Below are 16831 nucleotides of genomic sequence, written 5' to 3'. Positions count from 1 at the left end.
CTGGGATGTGACTGTGGACTGTTGGTTCCTAGGATTCCTGGGACTGCCAGCTAACACTGCCCAGCTCCTGGGGGGCGTTCGGTAAATATTAATGGACCTGGATTTACCCCAAATTAGTAAATGATGTCCCCCTATCCGAGCAATTCATGACTTGAACCAAATTCTTGGTCCTGGGATTGGAGGAGGGGAGGGTGGGACATGGAATGAGGGTGTAAAACACAGTTACTTGGGTTAGGGACCCTGCCTACGAGGAGCATATAGCAAAGTGGACTCCAGAGCCTCGGGGGCTTCCTTCCAAGCCAATCCTGCACAGAGGAAGATTTCTCTCTTTTCATGAATGACTTGCCATCTCCTTTCTCCACTCAGTCAGCTGAGGATGCCAATGCTCCCTTTACCCTCAGTGTCTTGGGGCTTGTCGTAAGATGTCTCCTCTGTGGGAGGCTGGGAGGCTTTTCTTTCTCTCATGCTAGGGATGCTCCAGATCTGCTAGTCCAGCGGTTCTCAACCTGTGGGTCACGACCCCTTTGGCGGTCCAACAACCCTTTCACAGGGGTCGCCTAAGACCATCCTGCATATCAGATATTTACATTACGATTCATAACAGTAGCAACATGACAGTTATGAAGTAGCAACGAAAATAATTTTATGGTTGGGTCACAACATAAGGAACTGTATTTAAAGGGCCAGAAGGTTGAGAACCACTGTGCTAGTCTCAGCTAGGAGGGCTGAGAATAACATCAGTTTCCCTTGGGCCTTTTCTAAACCTAGTGGTTAAGCATAGGTGATTTGCCAGTTAAGAGAAGCAGGCAGATAACACTTTCTTCAAGCCCAAGAGTCTCCTCTTTTGTGAGAAACAAAAAGCAGTTGGAGAACCATCCAGTTCCCTGGGAGAGCAGGACTATCTAGAAGTGATCATACAGGATGTCAGCAGTAAGGGTCATAGAAAAGAGCTGCAGAGGAGGCAGGTAGCAACTTCTACAGGCTTCATGTAGCAGGTGCACAGAGGTGACTCACACAGGGAACAAAGCTTACTCCTGGAAGAGGTCCTCAGACCAGGTGTATTGAACACTTCCTATGTTTTGATTACTCTAAATTAACATATTAGTTTAATCCTTACAACAGACTTATGAGGTGGGGACTCTTATTTTCCCATTTTAATGATGGGGATACTCTGAGAAATTGGGTCACTTACCCAAGATGCACCGTCAGTCGGTGCCAGAGCTGGGATATGATACATTTAGTTTGGCTTCAGAGTGGGGCACACTCTCAGCCACATCACTAGATTGTCTCCCACCTGTGTCAACTGAATCCTATCTGTGCTAGGATTTGGGCCAGTAATAGAGCAGCAGGGACTGGGGCAGCATTCCTCTGGCAGGAGGAATAAATTAATAGTATGTGGCATCTTCACTGGATGTGGCCACATCTCTGGTAACTTTAGTGATTCATCAGTAAAGATGGTCAGATTTGTGCACTGGATCTGGCTTGAAGGAATTCATAAAAGTTAATTTTAGCATCTCTTTCTAACTCCATGTTCAGTGACATCATATAGCCTGCAATCAGCCATAATGTGAGTACTTATACCATGAAATTCAACAAATGCTATGAATAAGGATTTTTTTTTTTTTTTTGCAGATTACTTGTTAAACATTTATCAGCACTCAGTGGAAAAAATCAGTTGTCCATCAAATGATGAACAGATAAATAAAATGTGGTGTAATTATATATTAGAATCTTATTTGACCATAACAAGAAGAAATGATGTGCTGATGGATGCTACAACTTGGATGAAACTTGAAAAGAGTAAGCAAAGTGAAAGAAGTCACTCACAAAAAAACACATCTCTATATACTGGTATATGTAAAAGGCTAAGTGACTGGCTGATGGCTGACTGGCCGGTAGGTATGACACGCACTGACCACCAGGGGGCAGACACTCAATGCAGGAGCTCCTGAGCGACAGCAATTTTGCAGAGTGCCCTCTCACACTCTGGGACCCCTCAGGGGATGATCCCCACAGGCCAGGCTGAGGGACCCCACCTGCCAGAGGAACCTCACTCACTCCGCAGACACCCTTCAAACCCCGGTGCCACTCCAAGTGCGGCCAGCCCGGGAGGGACCACAGGAGGTTGGCTCCAGGGCGTGTCTGGCCCGTCTCACCCAATCCCACCCCGCCAGCCACCTTCTAATTAACTGTCTATCAATGTGCACGAATCTGTGCATCGGGCCTCTAGTATTAAATAATTTCACTTATATGAATTGTCTAGAATAGGCAATTCCATAGATTCAGAAAGTACATTAGTGGTTGCAGGAAATGGGGAAAGGAGAGGTTGAGAGAAAGGGAATGACCACTAATGTGTACGGGGTTTCTTTTTTGGGTAATGAAAACATTCTAAATTGTATTGTGGTGATGATCCCACAATTCTTTGAATACATTAAAACCATTGAATCATATACTTTAAGTAGGTGAATTTTGTGGCATGTGAATGACATCTCAATAAAGCTGTTACAAAATAACAACAAAAACTCGTTTACCAGTGTACAAATGGTCATAATACAGCAGCAGGGTTGTTCATAGAGGCAAGAGAAGCACAGAGCATCCTCAAGGAAAGGCGAGAAGTAGGCCAGCCCTAGGCTTCCTGGAAACAGAAGGCTCGATAAACAGACATTTCCTTCATTCCATCTTCCATGTATTCATTATACAAGCAGTTGTTTAGCATTTACTGTGTTCTAGGCTCCAGGGACGACAGAAGTCCCAGAGAAAACCTCTGCCTTTGATTGGGGATCTCACAGTCGATAGCACCAAGAGTACGAGTGGAGAAGAAAACTGGGAACGGTGGGAAAATGAAAAAATGAATTAAGCCTTTCTGGCTTGGTTTTGAACCAGCTGTAACCTTGTTCACTGATTGGTTCATGGGGTCACAAGAAATTGATGGTTGGGTAAGAAAATGAAAGAGTGACAGAGAACACTCATAAACTAGTCCAGAAGGCTGTGACAGAAGTCTGCCTAACAAGATGTGTGGTGATATGGCCCCAATTACAATTTCCTCTTAATCTCAATTTATAGAATGATATGTGTATTAGTCATGATCCCAGTAGGAAACAGAGCACACTCAAAGTAATTCCAGGAAAATTAATTTACACCTTACCTGATTTGGCTCAGTGGATAGAGCATCAGCCTGCGGACTGAAGGATCCCGGGTTCCATTCCAGTCAAGGGCACATCCCAGGCTCCATCCCCAATAGGGGGCGTGCAGGAGACAGCCAATCAATGATTCTCTCTCCATCTCCCTTCCTCTCTGAAATAATATTTAAAAATATATATATTTTGCCCTAACCGGTTTGGCTCAATGGATAGAGCGTCGGCCTGCGGACTGAAGTGTCCCAGTTTCGATTCTGGTCAAGGACATGTACCTTGGTTGCGGGCACATCCCCAGTAGGGTGTGTGCAGGAGGCAGCTGATCGATGTTTCTAACTCTCTATCCCTCTCCCTTCCTCTCTGTAAAAAAATCAATAAAATATATATTTAAAAAAAGATATATTTTTTAAAAAACATTAATTTACAAAGGGACTCATTATAAAGTGGAGTACAAGTAAACCACAGGGATAGTGAAGGAACTTGGGCTTCACATCAGCAGAGAAGTCACCACCCTAGACCTGATAGGAGGAGGAAAAGGTTACCAGGACCCAGAAGGAGAGAGGCTTGTGTGGTGACAACTGCTTTAAGAGGACCAGGCAACAGCTTGTCAAACACAGTGACAGCTCAAGTTGGCCTCAAAGGAGGGATATCAGGAATAAATACCTTGATTTCAGTCTCTTCCCTCCCTCCCTCCTATCAAGACCAGACCCAAGTAGAAGCTACAGCGTACTGGAACTTGTTGGTGGAATCCATGTAGACTGTCCTCCCTGGGCAGAGAGTAAGGAAGGGCAAAGAAAGATGTGGGAGGCAAATGAAAAATACTTTGCCCAGTATGGAGCCTTGAAGAGGTCCCTTTAAGAACTAATGGATGTTACAGCTCCAAAGAATGTTCTATGTAATTCTCCCCTCTTCTGCTCACCTGCTAATTCCATCAAAACTATCTATAATAGCCCTGACAGGTTTGGCTCAGTGGATAGAGTGTAGGCCTGCAGACTGAGAGGTCCCAGGCTCGATTCCGGTCAAGGGCATGAACCTTGGTTGTGGGCACATCCCTAGTAGGAGGTGTGCAGGAGGCAGCTGATCGATGTTTCTCTCTCATCGATGTTTCTAACTCTCTATCCCTCTCCCTTCCTCTCTGTAAAAAATCAATAAAATATATATTTTCTTAAAAATAATGATAAAATTAAAAAAAACCTATAATACACTCTACAATATCATTTGCAGTCAACAGAACACTTTAAGAGTGCTAATCCTGAAAATGTATGTTATTGTGACGACAAATTAGTCAGCTCAAGAAAGAAGCTCTGCAGACTCTGTCTCCATCCACCCTCCCTCTTTCCACCAAATTATAAATATTGGCCAAGTAGCCTATCCTTAGAAAATACAGAAGGGCTTCCTATTTAAAGTTTTCAAGAATAAAGGTGTCCTTTTTGATCAAAACATTTATTACTTTATCACTGTCATCGTCAATTAGCATTTATTGAGCACTCAATGTGCAGAGCACTGGGTTACATGCAAGATAACTTTTGTTATTCCAAAGAGGACTCTAAATTTTAGTACTGGATGGAACCTTAGAGATCATCTAATACTCCACTTTCATTTTGCACATGTGTAAATTGAGACCTAAATTAGACACATAACTCCTCTAAAGTCACTTGCCAAGCACAACCTCTGATCTGCTTCTGGTTCCATCCCACCCTTATCAACATCCCACAACTTGATACCAACCTCTTGAAGCCAAGGAATTTCTGCCTCCTAGGCTTGTTTCCTAACCATTTCATCTCCTAAGACTTTCACTGTGTGACCAATAGGCATCGTCAGAAAGGTTGATGCAACTTTCAAAATGAAAATTCGCTTCAAAAAAATTATAATTGGCATATTATTTTAGGAAATAGGGGTCCACAAGATCAAACAAAAGATGATTTATTCCAATTCCAAAAAATTAAAATCTCTGAACTGTAAGTTCCACAGAGATGTTTATCTTTATAGGAACTTAATGTCAAAGTGGTCACAGTTTATGCCAAATCCAAGCCTGCGGTGCTGTAACAGAGGGGTTCTCAGGAAGAACAGAACCATAGAATTATATATAGCAAGAGGATAGGTGAGGATAGAGATAGATAGATAGATAGATAGATAGATAGATAGATAGATAGAGTATTGGTTCACATGAATATGGGGCCTGAGAAGTCCCATGATTTGTTGTCTACAAGCTGAAAATCCAGGAAAGCCAGTGGTATAATTCAGTCTGGGTCCGAAGGTCTGAGAGCAAGGGGAACAAATGATGAAAATTCTAGGCCAAGGGCAGGAGAAGATGAGATGAGATGTCCCAGCTCAAACAGTAAGGTAGCAAAAAAGGGATGAATTCCTTCTTTCTCCACCTTTTGTTCTATTCAAGCCTTCAATGGAATAGATGATGCCCAAACACACTGGGGAGAGCAATCTATTTCATCCAGAAACATCTTTACAGACACACCCAAAAACAATGTTTAATTTGGGCACTCACAACCCACTCAAGGTGACACACAAAATTAACCATCACAGGTGCCTTACCTGGTTTTAAATTTTGTAAGCACCCCTCCCCCCCCCCCGACTCTCTTTATGCAGAATCTCAACATGCATCTGCTTAAATTGTCATTCCATATCCTAGTTGTGATTTCACCTTAGTCCAGTAAAATTTTGTAACTCATACTAACTCACAAGAGAATGATAAATACAAAGAGTCACTGTGTAGATTAATGTGTGCCAAGCAGGATTAATTAGATTAGCACTGTCCAGCTGGGCATTTGGGAATAAAGTATATTTCTTTCACTTCAGGAGAAGAAATTATACATGTAAATTCTGAAGCATGTATTTACACACTGCTTGGACAAATTTAGTTGTGCTACTAAGTATAATTGACTTAATTTGTAGTATCATTGACCAAATTAACTGCCCCATCCTATAAGACAAAGTAAGAAGTTACCATATAAGAAGCTGTGTTTTATCTTCCTGTGTGATCAGTCCTCCAGCTCCCAAACATTTTGGTCAGATATCTGTTATAAATCATTCAATACTTGGTATTTATTCAACCCAACATAACGCATTTTATTCTCCATTTAATTTTTTTACATTAAAGCACATTTTATTATTCTTGTATTTACTTCTTCTTTTTACAATTCAGAAATTAAAACCACTCTGAGCAATAAGTCTACCTGCATTCGTAATTGCATTAAAGAATATAAGTACCCAGAAGATAATTTTTTTAAATTTCAAGATATCTAGGTAAACAATAGTACCCACTGAAAGTACAGAAAGAATAGCATGCCATAAATTTTTTAGATATAATCAATAGAGTATTACATCTCAGAAGAAAAATCAGTAGTAATCAAAGTTTCTTTCTGAAGAATGGTTTGTTGATAAAATAAATTGATAGGCTTTTAACTGTTTCAAAATGTTTTGTCTATATTTGCAGACTCACACTTAGAAGAATATGAACAAATTCAATATTTAAAAAATTCCTTGAATCTTTATAAAGGTAGCTTTACTAAAAATGTCTTAAACATCAAGTGTTGAGTTAGACATTGGGGATATAAAATAGTGTAAGGGTCATCCATTTCCTCAGAGAACATTTATAGTTTAGCTAGGGAGATAGGCTAATTCCATTAAAGCACAACTGATAAGACAAGATATTATTGATAGAGTATGACAGACAAGGAAATCTATAAAAGAAATCATAAATATTCTTAAGTATCACATGATTTTGTTTATATTCAGTAATAATCCATAGTTAGCATTAATATTGAAAGTGTAGACCTAGTAATCAGAACAAAAGAAGGAAAAAATGGAGGGAAAGTCAACAGTAGATGATTTGTTTTCATTTAGGAAACTAACATATAAGAATAACAGTACAGCCCTGCTGGCATGGCTCAGTGATTGAGTATTGACCTATGAACCAGGAGGTCATGGTTCGATTCCTAGTAATGGCACATGCCTGGGTTGCAGGTTCACTTCCCAGTATGGGATGTGCAGGAGGCAGCCGATCAATGATTCTCTCTCATCATTTGTGTTCCTATCTTTCCCTCTCCCTTCCTCTCTGCAATCAATAATAAAAATATATTTTAAAAGAAAAAAGAAGGGTAGAAATAAATATTAAATTCTGGTCCTTTCTTCTTAATTGCCATGCTTTCATTCACTAAATCAGAAGTAATTAATCATACCAGACATTGCTCTACATATTTTATAGGAAAAATATGATAAGAATAGAATAAAGATGACTTATCATTTAAAAGACAGCTTCCATTTGTCTCATCTGTTATTTATGGTTTGATTCAAAGATGAAATATTACTCCCAAGAGTAACTTTAACAGCAAGTAATATAAAAAAATAAATATGTCAACTCTTAATTATTTATTTTATTTTTTCAGTGATCATGATAAATGAGAGACTAGAGCAAAGCCAAACAGCTCTAAGTTTCAAATAAACATTTTTTAAAATATACTATACATTAGTTATAAAATATAACGTTTTAATGTCAGAACTTACCTTCCAAAAATAAATACAGCAAAATTAAAGACAAGTTGAACTTTAAGAAACTATTAATCTCTTGCCAAATCAATCTTATTAGAGGCTATAATGTAAAATAGTAGCTAACATAATTAGTTATTATTCTGTACGCTCTAATTACATCAGTGCTCTGTGCTATTTAAGAGCAAATAACTAATGTATCCCTGTGCATTGTGCAGCCATTCGATGCACAATGGAACCTAATGTTGGATATTTCTCCTGAAATTTTAGACTCTGAAAGATGGTCTCACTAGTATATATGGCGGGGCGGGATATTCTGACACTGACCTCAGAGGGAGTTTTAAGCATTTTCTGTTTGTTTGTTAGTGGTAGTGACTTTATTGTATTGCTTCTGAACCATAATTTCTGCTAGGTAGGGGTAACAAAAATCACTGAAAAGAAAGGTAGATAGATGTAAGGGAACTAAATATTTGAAGGAGCATGATTGTGCCAGGAAATTTAATCAACATAAGGAGCCAAAAAGCAAGAAGCATTCCTTACAAAGATGACTCACTTGCTGCCTGGCCAGCTTGGATCAGTGGTTGAGCATGGATCTATGAACCAGGAGGTCAGAGATAGATTCTCGGTCAGGCCATGTGCCAGGGTTGCGGGCTTGATCCCCAATGTAGGGCATACAGGAGGCAGCTGATCAATTATTTTCTCTCATCATTGATGTTTCTAACTCTCTCTCCCTCTCCCTTCCGCTCTGAAATCAAAAAATATATATATACTAGAGGCCTGGTGCACAAAAATTTGTGCACTTGGTGGGGAGGGGGGTCCCTCAGCCCGGCCTGTGCCCTCTCGCAGTCTGGGACCCCTCGGGAGATAACGACCTGCTGGCTTAGGCCTGCTCCCGGGTGGCAGAGGGCAGGCCCAATCCCTAGGTGCAGCCCCTGGTCAGGCTCAGAGCAGGGCCGATTGGGGAGTTGGGGCGCCTTTCCCTGTCATGCACAGAGCAGGGCGATCAGGAGGTTGCAATGCCACCCTCAGTCACGCTCAGGGTAGGGCCGATTGGGGGGTTGGGGCACCGCCCCCTGTCACACTCAAGGCAGGGTCGATGGGGAGGTTGCGGCGCCACCCCCCGTCACACACAGAGCAGGGTGGATCAGGGGGTTGGGGCGCCGCCCTCTATCACCCACAGAGCAGGGCCGATCAGGGGGTTCGGGCGCCGCCACTGTCACACTCAGGGCAGGGCCGATGGGGAGGTTATGGCTCTACCCTGTCACACACAGAGCAGGGCCCGTGGGGGGGCGGGGGGGAGGTTGGGGCACTGCCCTTTATCACCCAAAGAGCAGGGCTGATCAGGGGGTTGGGGCGCTGCACCCTGTCACACACAGAGCAGGGTGGATAGGGAGGTTGTGGCCCTGCCCCCTGTCACACACAGAGCCGCAGGGCAATCAGGGGGTTTGGGGCATGTGCCAGGGTTGCGGGCTTGATCCCCAATGTGGGGCGTGCAGGAGGCAGCTGATCCCGGTGCCTCCTGTCACGCTGATCCCGGTGCTGGGAGGCATATTACCTTTTTACTATATAGAATAGAGGCCTGGTGCACGTGTGGGGGCTGGCTGGTTTGCCCTGAAGGGTGTCCTGGATCAGGGTGGGAGTCCCCACTGGGGTGCCTGGCCAGTCTGGCTGAGGGGCTGAGGGCCATTTTCAGGCTGACGGGTGACTGAAGCTCCCAACCGCTCCTTTTTTCTTTTTTTTTTCTTTTTATTCTGGGCCAGCTTTAGCTCTGAGGCCTCGGCTGCTGAAAACAGGTTTCTGGCCTTTGTTTACCATCTATATTTGATACAATGTTGCGGTCCGGCTAGCTGAAGCCCCGCTGAGTAAAGCAGGTTTCTGGGGTTTTTTTAGCTTCTATATTTGCAACATAGTTGCTGAGAGTTGCAGCTGAGAGGCCGGCAAGTCAGGCGGGGAACATTGGAGTCGTCCGTCACTGAAGCAAGCAAGCCTCCCTGTTCGCATCAGCTGCCTGGCGGCCAGCCGCCATCTTGGCTGGCAGTTAATTTGCATATCTCCCTGATTAGCCAATGGGAAGGGTAGCAGTCGTACGCCAATTACCATGTTTCTCTTTTATTACATAGGATATTTTTTAAATATGTCACACTTGCTATTCAAAATAACTGTCTGTGCTGGTTTCCATTGATAAGAAAAGCATGTGTTCAGGGGAGTCTTCCAAATCAACACAACCAGTCTGCTCAGGAAGTCCCAGCATTACTTCTCCCGGGCACAGCAGCCGCCACTCCTTTTGAAAGACTACACTACAAATATATACAAATAACACCACCCTCCCAAAATACATACAAAATAAGTTTCCCATTGACTCACTATGCATGAAAATGTTCTTTCTGGATTTTATAAAGTGTGATTTATTGACACAGAAAAAAAAAGTCTCACAAATTTTGCTTTTGCATTTGTAACAAAATTTTAGTGACTTTTGAGTTATCCTTTTTTTTATGAGGATAATATATGCTTGTAAAAAGTTAAATATAACAAGAATATATAAAGGAAAAATAAAAATCTTCCATTCCCAATCCCCAGAAACACAAACCCAACAGTGTGGTATGTATTAATAAACAATTAGCTATATAGATACCTTTGTGTATACATACATGTACATATTTTTGTATGTGCATAGAAAAAAACTATATCTAAAATTGAACCATTCCATAATATTTATCTGAAATCTGCTTTCTTTACTGAACAGTGAATTATAGACATCTTTCTACATCAGTACAAGTAAAACCTTCAAAATTCAAAAAAGAAGGTCTTTATCTTTAAGTAAAATCTAACATTACAAGAAGAAAGACAATGTTTACTATATCCAGAATTATAAGAGAAATAACTTACTCTTCTAAATCAGAATTTATTCTCTAATGCTAAATTAGCTTCTTGAGTAGCTCTCCAAGGTTCTTAAATATCAGTGAAATAGAATCTTCTGGGCCTAGCTATCAAAGACTCTATTAACTAATTTTTCATTCTTCAAGGAAAATCGCACAATAATTTGATTAGTCTATAATTAATCTAAAACTGGAATTTTCGAAGGCTTTATTCTTTTGCCGCGTGTCAGAACTGGAGGAGTAGTAGGAGACCAGGGACAGTTAGGAAAAAAGCTACTGATGCCACAAGTCAGAACACAGATACGAGCAAGCCTGAAACGGGAGCGGGCAGCCTGCCTGCAAACAGAGAAGGCAGAAAGAAGAACGGGGAAAAGGTCACAGCAAAGAAAACCATTAACAAAATGAAAAGGCAACCGACTGAATGGGATAAAATATCTGCAAATCATATATCTGATAAGGGATTAATATCCAAATATATAAAAACTCACAGAACTCAACTGCTAAAAAACACACACAAAAAAAACTCACAAACAATCCAATTGAAAAATAAGCACACCTGAATAGACATTTTTCCAAGGAAGACATAGAGATGGCCAACATGAAAAGATGTTCAATGTTATTCATCAGGGAAATGCAAATCAAAGCCACAATGAAATAGCACCTCACCCCTGTTCGAATGGCTATCATCAAAAAGACAAGAAATAACTATTGGTGAGGATAGAGAGAAAAGGGAATCTGTGCACTATTGGTGGGAATGTAAATTGGTGTAGAACATAATGAAAATTTTCTCAAAAAATAAAAATAAACTACATATGATCCAGCAATTCCACTTCTGGGTTTTTATCCAAAGAAAACAAAAGCTCCAACTCAAAGACATATCTGTATCCCCATGTTCACGCCAGCCTTATTCACAATAGCCAAGATATAGAACAAACTAATTATCCATTGATGGATGAATAGATTTAAAAATTGAGATAAATATATATATATATATATATATATATATATATATATATATGCCATTTTGTTGTTGCAAGCCCCCAAGATTTTGTAACTAGAGCAAAGTTGACTAATACAGAAATTGGCGCCTAGAAGTGGGGTGCTGTTTCATGACCCTATCTTCAGCAGCAAATAGCAGGTGGCATGGAAACTGTTATTTGGAACTAGAAAAATGGTGACCCATATTATAAAGGTCAAATATTTGGTGAAATTGTCACCTACAATAATTTGCACAACAGATTATAAACTTAGTGAATTTATGGCTTTGGGTTACTAGTTGTATTGAACAAATTCTACAAAAGAGGTGAGCTCAGGAAAATAATTGGCCTAGTTACAAGCAGGATGCAAGGGAACACAGAGAATCCAGAAATCCTAGGAGTTGCCACCCTAAAAGCTGCAACTATTTCTCATCTCAACTTCAGATTAAATTTAAACATACTCTGTGCAACAAAGGCCAAATAAAACTCAATCTTGGAGGGGGAAAATGGCTCAGGAAAAAGAATGTGACTCCATGAAAGCACAAATGTGACTCCAGTGGTACGCACAAGGTACCACTAACAAAAGGAATAAAAATTACAGAGACTTTTAGAGGTAGTTTTACTATCAAAAGCACCACCTTGTTTAAAAAAGGACTGTGCCTGACCTAGTTGGTTTGGCTCAGTGGATAGCGTCGGCCTACAGACTGAAGGGTCCTTCCTGGGTTTGATTCCAGTCAAGGGCACATGCTCGGGTTGTTGGCTCGATCCCCAGTAGCGGGCGTGCAGGAGGCAGCCAATCAATAATTCTCATCATTGAAGTTTCTAATCTCTCTCCCTCTCCCTTCCTCTCTGAAATAAATAAAATATATATTTTTTTCAAAAGGACTGTTACCGTTAAACATACAAAAGCAATCTTTGGTTTGCAGTCATTTGGGAGCTTGACTGGCTAGACGGCTCCCTGTCTGACCCCCTGACAGAGATGGAAGGAAGTCTGGACTCAGTGGGACTCTGGAACAACTGAATCAATTGTCCCTCTCACTCTGCCGTCCCAGCTGAATCATTCAGTTCTCTCCTTCCCCCGCCCTCTCCCTCTGCTCTTTCTCTACAGTCTCAGGCCCTGTCTCCATAAGGCTTCTCCATGTGGTCTCTCCAGCAGGATAGCTAAAACTTCTTACAAGGTGGCTTGGATCTTACAAAAAAAATGCAAAAGGAGAAGCTGCTTAGGATCAGAACTAATATAATACCACTTCTACCACATTGTACTGAATAAAGTGAATCAACGTCAGCCCAGATTCAGTGTGGGTGGGGGCAATCCAAAGGTCTGGAAGCATGGTTTATTGCGGGCATCTTTGGAGACCAGCTACCACAAAGCACAATGAAAATTTATTAAATAAACAAATTAATTAATGATGAATTAATTACTGCAGCAGACCACATTTTTATTGTGGTAAAGGTGAGCACATGATGGTTTAAAATTATCACCCTGTTTTTATTATCAAATAGTATTTATATAACCATTATTTTCACATAACATTCCAAATACTATATAAAAAAAAAAAAAAGAAAAGAAAAATGAACCAAAAATAGACCTCTTGACAAGGTTAATACAAAAAGATTTTATTTAAAATGTTTTTATTCCATGATTGTTGCAGTTTTTATTAAGGAAAGTTAAATGTGAGGAAGTAGGTAGGAAGGAAGGATGTGATTCTGTTTTAAATACTGAGTCTTCTTTGGACCAGATTTCTCATTTTCAGAGATATTTTATTTGCAGAACCCTTTGTTTACATGCAATCCTCCTCCAAAGAAGACTCGGTATTTAAACAGAATCACTCTGATTAAGGAAGGGTGGGACACCCTCCCTACTCCCCCACATCCTTCCTACCTACCTACTATGAGTACAACTGCTTTTGAATAAAGGATAGAGAGGCTAGAAAAATTGATGACTCACATACTCGCATTTTACAGTTAAGAAAACTGAAGTCCAGACTTTTCCAAAAGCAAATACCAACTTCATATTAAACCTCAAAAATGGGACTAGAACTTGGGTCCTGATTTCCAAATATCTGATTGTCCTACTTTTTATGTGGAATTCTAGCTAGATCCATACTTTTTTTTTTATGATACAGCCAATTTGGACAATTGTCATTTTCTTTCTTTTTTATTTTACTTTATTTTTAAATATATTTTTTATTGATTTCAGAGAGGAAAGGAGGAGAGAGGAGAGAGAGAGAGAGAGAGAGAGAGAGAGAGAGAGAGAGAGAGAAACATCAATGATGAGAGAGAATCACCGATCGGCTGTCTCCCGCATGCCCCCCACTGGGGATCAATCCCACAACCCAGGCATGTGCCCCCGACCAGAATTGAACACGGGATCCCTCACTCCACAGCCCAATGCTCTATCCACCGAGCCAAACCAGCCAGGGGTAGATCCATATTTTAAATTCATGTTGTCCCCCGCTTTCTGCACCCCTCCTTCTTCCTTCTTCTTAGCATCTGTCAGGAGCTCTTGTGCCCTCATGTAACACTCCACCCCTACTTCCACCTGCCCTGACTATCATAGTATTCTGAGCTTAAACAAGATCCCACTTTGTGGGGACTGAGGAATTCAAGATGAACAACTGAGTGAAATTGTGCTTTCAAACTCACAATGCGGGAAGCCACCCACTGCCGATACTATCATGAGAGTGCACCAAAGAACGCAGAAGGCCGATGGACCTTGGGCGTTAGCAGGGCGTTAGCCAAGCACCACTGTTCATGTTGAGATAGCAGTGGCTTGAAGCAATTTCCTGACCTAATAGCCTCAAAGTAAATGTTTACTGGACCTTACTGATCTTTACTGATCTTTATTGACCTTAGAGACGGTCTGTCTGCTACCTGTTTACTGTGCTTTACTGAGGGCAAGTGTGTATCTAAAACTGAATAAAAAGCGGATAAGGCCAGGTTTTGGTGTGCCTCTTCAGGAAAGAAGGTCTCCACCTAGTCCCCCATGCCTTCTAAGTTCATATTTCTTGTATAGCATTTTCATTTGTGCGTCAGCCCCTCCTTCAGATCCTGAACCCTAGCCGTGCAGGTCGCGGCATCACAACTTGACAATAATGATGACTGATTAAAAAATACAGAGAAGGAAATTTGATTCTAAATTCCTACCCATGTTCAAATTTTAGAAGAATGTGATGATGAGGGAAAATAAGCAAATGAAATACTCCAAAATCATGCTGTATTATACACAACATCTTGTGGGACAAAAGGTTCAAGTAAAAAAATAACTCTTCTTGAAAATAAATGGTTTTTTCCCACAAGAACCACTGACTAGAGATTTTTATCTGGGTAGCTCTTCACCTGCTAGTATGAGAAAACTTAAGAACACAGAACTAACAATGTCCCACTGCTTTCTCAAGAGTTCTCTCTGTTCCTTCTAAAACACACAAATAACTGCCAAAGTAACCGATCTCACATGTTTACTTTAATTACATGAAACAACACTTTATTCTTCTAGATCATTATAAAGATACTAGGGGCCCGGTGCACGAAATCCGTGCACTGGGTGTGTGTGGGGGGGGAGAGTGTCCCTTAGCCCAGCCTGCCCCCTCTCACATACTGGGAGCCCTCAGGCGTTGACGCCCATCACCCTCCGATCGCCTGATCGGCCCCTTGCCCAGGCCTGATGCCTCCGCCAGAGGTGTCAGGCTTGGACAGGGGACCCCCATCTCCCTCTGATCTCTTGCTCCACCCCCCGCCCAAGCCTGACTCCTCTGACCCAGGCTTCAGGCCTGGGCAAGGGGACCATCATATCCCCCCAATCCCCGGCTCCGCCCCCCACCCAGGCCTGATGCCTCAGCCAGAGGAGTTGACCCTCATCACCCTCCGATCACCAATCACCGGATCGGCCGCTTGACCAGGCCTGAGGCCTCCGGCAGAGGTGTCAGGCCTGGGCAGGGGACCCCCAGCTCCCCGCGGTTGCAGGCTCCGCCCCTGCCCAGGCCTAACGCCTCTGGCCTAGGCATCCGGCCCAGGCAGCGGGACCTGCAGTGGCAGTGGGGGGCACCGCGATCGTGGGCTTCGCTTTAGGCCCAGGCAAGGGACCCCTAGCTCCCGGGACTGCCAGCTTTGACCGTGCCCAGCTCCCATCGCTGGCTCCACCCCTACTTCCTGCTATCACTGGCCAGGGCGGCAAAGGTGCCTGATTCTCCGATCATGGCTGGGGGGCAGGGCAAAGGCGGCCCCAGGGCCGCCTTTGCCCTGCCCCCCAGCTCTTAGCTCCCCCCTGGGTTTCCAATCACTCTCAGTGGCAGGGGGCTTCTTCCTGCTTTCCCTTTCGCCTCCCTGCATTGTGCCTACATATGCAAATTAGCCGCCATCTTGTTGGCAGTTAACTGCCAATCTTAGTTGGCAGTTAATTTGCATATAGCCCTGATTAGCCAATGAAAAGGGTATCGCCGTACGCCAATTACCATTTTTCTCTTTTATTAGTGTAGATATATTAGAATTGTCAATAGTAAAAGCAATAAAAGTACATTTTATGTAATCATCCAACTACCTACAATACTTTTTAGGCATATTTTTATTGCTATGCAATCAGCATAATATTTCCTAGCCAGTGAAGTCTCCTGGTTCCTGTTAATAGTCCTAATAAAACAAAAATACTTACTTTTTCTTTCAGATTCCATAATCATAGGAAACTATTCACTGCTTTTCAAATCTCAGGCAGATTTCTCATGTGACCAGCTCTAACCAGGAACCATACAAAGAAGAGAATTCTGGCAAACACTGTTACAGTTTAGTTAAATTAGCACAGGATAAAATTACCACAGTGCCCAGAAGTCTTTTTTTGTAAATTGATCCTAAATGAATTTAAGCCTCTCAGAGACAACATATATTTACTCAATAAAAAAGCCTGTCATGCCGAAACCGGTTTGCCTCAGTGGATAGAGCGTCGGCCTGTGGACTGAAAGGTCCCAGGTTCGATTCCGGTCGGGGGCATGTACCTGGGTTGCGGGCACATCCCAGTAGGAGATGCGCAGGAGGCAGCTGATCGATGTTTCTCTCTCATCGATGTTTCTAACTCTCTATCCCTCTCCCTTCCTCTCTGTAAAAAATCAATAAAATATATTTTTTTAAAAAGCCTGTCATAGTATAGAATGTTAATTACTGCATTATTTTGCAAGTTTCCCCCAAATATTTTTTCTACCTAATACCGAGAACATTACTACCAGCAAAGAGGTGTTTCTTTTGCTCTTACTAGGATAAACATAAATGTGAAGCAACATTCAACATCTTATTACTAATTGAACAATGTTTAAAATGAATCTCCTTAATAATTCTCCATTTCCACCCAACTGCC

The sequence above is a fragment of the Myotis nattereri genome (genome assembly GCF_964212035.1).
Source record: "Myotis nattereri genome assembly, chromosome: 7".
Lineage (NCBI taxonomy): Eukaryota > Metazoa > Chordata > Mammalia > Chiroptera > Vespertilionidae > Myotis > Myotis nattereri.
The sequence above is the reverse complement of the archived record's forward strand: the minus strand, read 5'-3'. Positions refer to the sequence as shown.